General features: G+C 48.8%; 1 long non-coding RNA gene across 2 annotated transcripts; it reads left to right on the top strand.

The window, feature by feature from the left end:
• Positions 1-611: 611 nt before the first annotated feature.
• LOC141041655 (uncharacterized) lies at positions 612-5,431 on the top strand. Of its 2 annotated transcripts, none has more exons than XR_012202540.1 (2): positions 612-1,721; positions 3,043-5,431. It is a non-coding gene; the product is annotated as an uncharacterized lncRNA (long non-coding RNA). The 2 variants fall into 2 exon arrangements; XR_012202541.1 differs by having other exon boundaries at positions 2,790-5,431.
• Positions 5,432-6,000: the final 569 nt, after the last annotated feature.

The raw sequence follows: 6,000 nt of genomic DNA, 5'->3' as shown, positions 1-6,000 counted from the left end.
GAAGCTGTCAGTTTTCATACGGGTGTTCTAACTAAAATGTTTGCGATGAGTGTTTTATATTTAAAAACCATTGACATTTTTTTAAATAAAATTGTTTGATAAGTATGTACATTAAGAAAGAAAAATGCAAGTTTGTTCAAACCATGTCTTTCATTCAGTCACACTGCGAATTTATATTCATATGATCGAGATACAGTATTAAACCAAAAAATCTATTTCCAGCGGCGGCGGAGGGGGCGTGCCGCGCCAACGTTGTCGTTGTCATCCTCCGGGACGCAGTTGTTGAAGTCTTCAAGGCAGCACATAATGTTCTTCACTTGGAAATCAAACATCATGTCGTCGCGCGGTTGACGGGCGGGGCGCGGGAGGACGGCAACTGGCGGCGCTGCGATGTAGCGGTCGACGGCGGCGTCCCATGCCACTGAGGGGGACGCGCGCACGGGCACAGGCGCGGCGGGTGCAGGCAAACGCACGGGGACCGGCGCCTCGGTGGGTGGTTGTGACACCCCAAGACCGATGCTCTAGATGCCTTCCATTTATGTTAGTTGTTGCCGTGTGATTATGGCTTTTGCTGCATTATCATAATTGTTTTGCATATTTAATTCCTATATGTTTATGCCATGATCATGTTGAGTGCCTTGTCATATCTTTGCTTCTTGCACCATGCTCACTTCACTTGTTATGCCATGTGTTTGCATTGTGCCTCTTGCCATTATATTGCATTGTGCCATCCTATGTTGCCAAAATCATCTCCTATGCATTGTGGTATTCATCTTGTTGCACTTGCACTATGTTTATCAATGTTGCTTGCCCTATGCATATGTCCCATGCATCATCACCTCCTTCCTTCTTCTTTCTTTCATTTTTGGCAAGTGAACTTCTCCCCTCCTCCATAAATGTTCATTCTTTCCCTATTAATCTTAAACCATACTTACACCCTCTCTGCCAATTTTCAAATCTTTTGGACTTGATTTGGTTGGAATCAGAATTGCCTCAAGTTTGAATTTAATTCAAACTTGTGATAATTTTCTTTCTCTAAAAATGCCCAGAGCCATTTATTGAAATACTTCATAAATCCATGGACTCAGATATATCCTTATCTCATCCTACTTCTTTGCCAAACTCTCTGGGCTTTTTCTTGCATTTCTGTTGGAAGAAATCAAATAAGAAAAAGAAAGAGTAGCAGCAGCTCAGCACAGCAGAGAGCAACCCAGCAGCGGCCCAGCAAGAGCGCACCCGCAGCAGCCCACCAGCGGCAGCCTCTGTTCATCGTCCCCTTCCTCTCGTACGGCAGAGCATCCACCTGAGCCACGTCGACAGCCTTGGTGATTTGACGGCCGAAGTAGCTTCCTACGCCCTATAAAATCTGCCCTGGTGCCCTAGACCTCCTCCTCCCTCCATTCCACCCTTCTCTTCCTCCTACCGCCGCCAGGTAAGGTACCAAGCTTCACGCCGACGCCATGGCCAAGAGTAGGCCGATCTCCTCTCTTACTTGACCAGCTCGGCCCGTCCTTCTTCTTCCGCGGGGAGCAACACTCGCGTCCCCCTCTTCTTCCTTGACCTCGCAAGCGTCCATTCGAGCCCGGATCGACCTCCTCCTCGACGTCTTCTTCCCCTGCTTCCTCTGCTTCACGGACCCGAGCACCATCGCCACGATCAGCACGTCTTCCCGCCGACCACGTCCACCCTCGGCCTTGTACAACTCCAGCAGCTACCCCACGGTGAAGCTCCGCTCCTCCTACCTCCTTTATTTTGTCGACCCAAGCATTTGAGCGCTCCCCCCGAGCGAACGGAGGCTCCGGCTGCATGGCCACCATGGTCGCGCACTCTCTGCATGCAGGCTGCCGCCCTTGCTGCACCCATGCATGCTCCTGCACACCCCCGCAAGCGCTCGACCCTGTCTGTTCGCGCACGCACACAACCCCAGCGCGCTGCCCGCGTAGGAGCCGCACAACACCAACCGCACGGATCCGGTCGTAGTCTTCTCCATGATCGGGGACGAGCTCCTGCTCGTGCACAAGTGCCTGCACGCAAGACACCAGCGCAAACAGCCTTCGCTCGGTCGCGTGCACCCTCGCACATTTCCGCACCCCCGCTGGTGATCCGCTGCACCTGTAGCCGCTGCTTTGCTCGTCGTTGGCGGCAACAAGTTGATGTGCGTCCATGGTTCCAAGACCAGGGCTTTGCCCTCTTCAATTAGAGCTATGCACCTTCCCAATCACAATCACTCAGCCAGCACGACCGATCACACCTCCGGCTCCCAACCACCCAGATCCAATCGATGGGGTGTGGATCGCGCAGAGCAACGGCCATTGTGAAGGCCGCGTTGGCAGCGGAGTTTGACAGCGGATAGTGGAGCTAGCGTTGGGGAGGACATTGACAAGGATTCGACGATCTCCACCACAGATTTGGGAACGGCGACGAGTGGCAAGGTGAGAGCTTGAGCGAGGAACGAGAAAGAAATGAGAGGCGAGGGGACTCTGTGACCCCCACGGTCGCGAGGGAATCGCTACCCCACGCCTGCATTGCGGGTGCAACCAGTTGGGCCTGCACGAGGGAAACGCCCAAATCCTGCGTTCCACCCAGCCTGGCTGAGAGGTGTCCTTTTGCATCTGGCGGGCCAGGCTGAAGATGCCATACACGGGACCAAACAGACTGAATTTTGCATGACGGGTGTGAGCCAGGTGCCACCCAAGAAACCAAACATGCCCTTAGAGGTCCCGGGGTCGAATCCCAGGGAGCCTCTATATTTCTCTTTTCCCCTGTGTTATTTTTTCAACCGTGCACAGGCATCCACTTGGGCCAAATCCTCCTGGGACGCTGCAGCGCGCTGCAATTCGGCCCAACATGTTTTTTTTTTCGCCTGTGATTTTGTCTATATTCCAGAAAACTGAATGTTTATAGATTGATCCCTATGCTTCATGCATTTAATATATCACAAACCGTGCATCGGATTAGAATGAGTTAAACATGTAAAGTTCTTAGAATTTCATCTAGTTTCATAACTCTTTTCCCCTGTGTTATTTTTTCAACCGTGCACAGGCATCCACTTGGGCCAAATCCTCCTGGGACGCTGCAGCGCACTGCAATTCAGCCTAGCATGTTTGTTTTCCCCGCCTGTGATTTTGTTTATATTCCAGAATACTACATGTTTACAGGTTGATCCCTATGCTTCATGCATTTAATATCTCACAAACCGTGCATCGGATTAAAATGATTTAAACATGTAAAGTGCTTAGAATTTCATCTAGTTTCATAATATCAAACTTTCATCCATGTTAAAAATGTTTAAATTTCTGTTTGCATCTAATTTGCATACATGACATGTTAAAATGATTTATTGCATTACTATTTAGCCGTAGCTCCGAATTAAATAAATTTTATATGTAAATGGGGTAGAAAAATGCATAGATTAACTTGGTGCACTTTATTTTGCTGTTTAACACCTCTGAAATTGTTTAGGCAGAACAGTACCAAATCAAAAATATGCACATGGGGATTTTCCGAAATTGTTGTTTGTTGTTTCCGTCCTCATTTAAACTTTCCTAAATAGCTAGTTTACTTATGCTTCACCTCTTGCCATGTTAAGAACATTTAAACTTGTTGGGTTCATAACGAGAGTGAACTAAAATATTTTAATGTGGGGGTTCGTCAATATGCAACTCGTTGCATATTGAGCTCCACTTAATTGGTAGTATTGTTTGTTGCACTTTGCCATGCCATGGCTATTTAAACCAGACATGCATCATACTTGGTTGTGCATCATGTCATGTTTATGCTTGTGTGTTTATCGTGTTGTTTGCTTCTTTCGGGTTGTGCTTCTTCTCGATAGTTTCCGGTTCCCTTGCGATTGTGAGGATTCGTTCTTCTATGCTTGGTTCGTCTACTTCATGGACTCGTTCTTCTTCCGAGCGGGATTGCAGGCAAGATGACCATTACCTTGAATATCACTACTATCTTTGCCATGCTAGTTGTCTCGATGCTATCGCTATGTCGCGCTACCTACCACTTGTTTGTGAAGCCTCCCAAATTGCCATGATAAACCTCTAACCTTTTCCACCATCCCTGCAAACCGTTGTTTGACTATGTTACCGCTTTGCTCAACCCCTCTTATAGCGTTGCTAGTTGCAGGTGCAGTTGCAAGTTGTTCCATGTTGGGACATGGATATCATGAGATATCACAATATCTCTTATTTAATTAATGCACATATATACTTGGTAAAGGGTGGAAGGCTCGGCCTTTTGCGTGGTGTTTTGTTCCACTCTTGCCGCCCTAGTTTCCGTCATACCGGTGTTATGTTCCTTGAATTTATGTTCCTAACACGGTCGGGGTTTATGCCCCCCCTTGACAGTTTGCTTTGAATAAAACTCTTCCAGCAAGGCCCAACATTGGTTTTAACACTTTCCCAACATAATAAACATGATATTAAATTTGACGCATAGGGAGTTAGCGGTACCCGAGGAGTAATTTAACATAATACAGGTGGGGCCAGTGTTGATGGTGTTGGTCCAAACTGGGCGATGTCCGGCGCCCCCGGGCAACCAGGGTCTCAGCCAACCTGACGTCTTGCCCATCCGGCGTGCCCTGGGAACGAGATACGTGCGACTCCTATCAGGATTGTCGGTACATCGGGCGGTCTTGCTGTATTTGTTTTACCATTGTTGAAATGTCTTGTGAACCGGGATTTCGAGCTTGATCGGGTTGTTCCGGGAGGAGGATTTTCCTTCGTTGATCGTGAGAGTTTGTGATGGACTAAGTTGGGACACCCCTGCAGGGTTTAAACTTTCGAAAGCCATGCTCGTGGTTCTGTGGCAGATGGGAATTTTTAATACCTGGTTGTAGAAAACTTGACACTAAACCCGAAGTAAAATACACCAACCGCGTGCTTAACCGTGATTGTCTCTTTTCGAGTGAGTTTGAGAAGGGAACACGGTGGGGTTATGTACGACTCTTAAGTAGTTCAGGATCACTTCTTGATCATTACTAGATTGTGACCGTTTTGCGTAGTTTCTCTTCTTACTCTTGTACTCGCAAGTTAGCCACCATACAATGCTTAGTTCTGCTGCAACCTCACCACTTATCCATTCCATACCCATTAAGCTTTGCTAGTCTTGATACCCATGGTAATGGGATTGCTGAGTCCTCGTGGCTCACAGATTACTACAACAATAGCTGCAGGTGCAGGTAATGCGATGACATGACGTGAGAGCGATGCTTTCTTGTTTGGAGTTCTTCTTCTGCTTCTTCTTCGATCAGGGGATAGGTTCCTGGTCGGCAGCCTGGGCTAGCAGGGTGGATGTTGTTCATGTTTTTCGTTTGTTTTCATCCGTAGTCAGATGCTGCTCTTTTGTATGATGTTTGATGTATTCATGTGGCGTTTGTATGCCTTTGTATGTATCCCCATTGGAGTTGTATATGGTATGATGTAATGATATCCACCTTGCAAAAGCATCTTTGATATGTGGCTCTATCCTTGGTGGGACCTTTGAGTTCCTCTCAGATAGGATCTCATATTGAGCGTGACAATGGAGGGGCGCGCACGAGCACGGGCGCTGGCGCTGGCATGTACACGAGCTCGTGTGGGTCCGCGGAGACCTCGCTGATGCCCACGGCTTCCAGCTCTACGATAGTGCTCGGCAATCAGCCCGTCAATGCTACGGGGATGGTCGCTGGTGCGAGCGCGGGGATGGGAGCTGGGACGGGCGCGGGGGGCAGCAACCGCCGCGGCCAGCTCGTTCAGGACCATGTCCATGAGGCCCCATTCCTCCTTATTTTCTATCTCCTCCGGCTCAGAGTCGACTTCACCAAACTTGAAGACTAGTGGCAGATGATCCTTCTGCGCCATGGCGTTGGTGGAGGTCTGCGGGAGGGAGGGGAATGGGAGGCGAACAGTAAGGCCGCTGTATTAAACAGCGGCTCGGGCGCCACTAATGGAGAGGATGTGAGCAAGGCAGGCGGCCATGGAAGTCAAAGGGCTCGCTTCCTAGTGAGCCTGCGCA

Source organism: Aegilops tauschii, chromosome 2, assembly GCF_002575655.3.
Source record: "Aegilops tauschii subsp. strangulata cultivar AL8/78 chromosome 2, Aet v6.0, whole genome shotgun sequence".
NCBI lineage: Eukaryota > Viridiplantae > Streptophyta > Magnoliopsida > Poales > Poaceae > Aegilops > Aegilops tauschii.
Note: the sequence above shows the minus strand (reverse complement) of the source record. Positions and strands in the feature narration are given on the sequence as shown.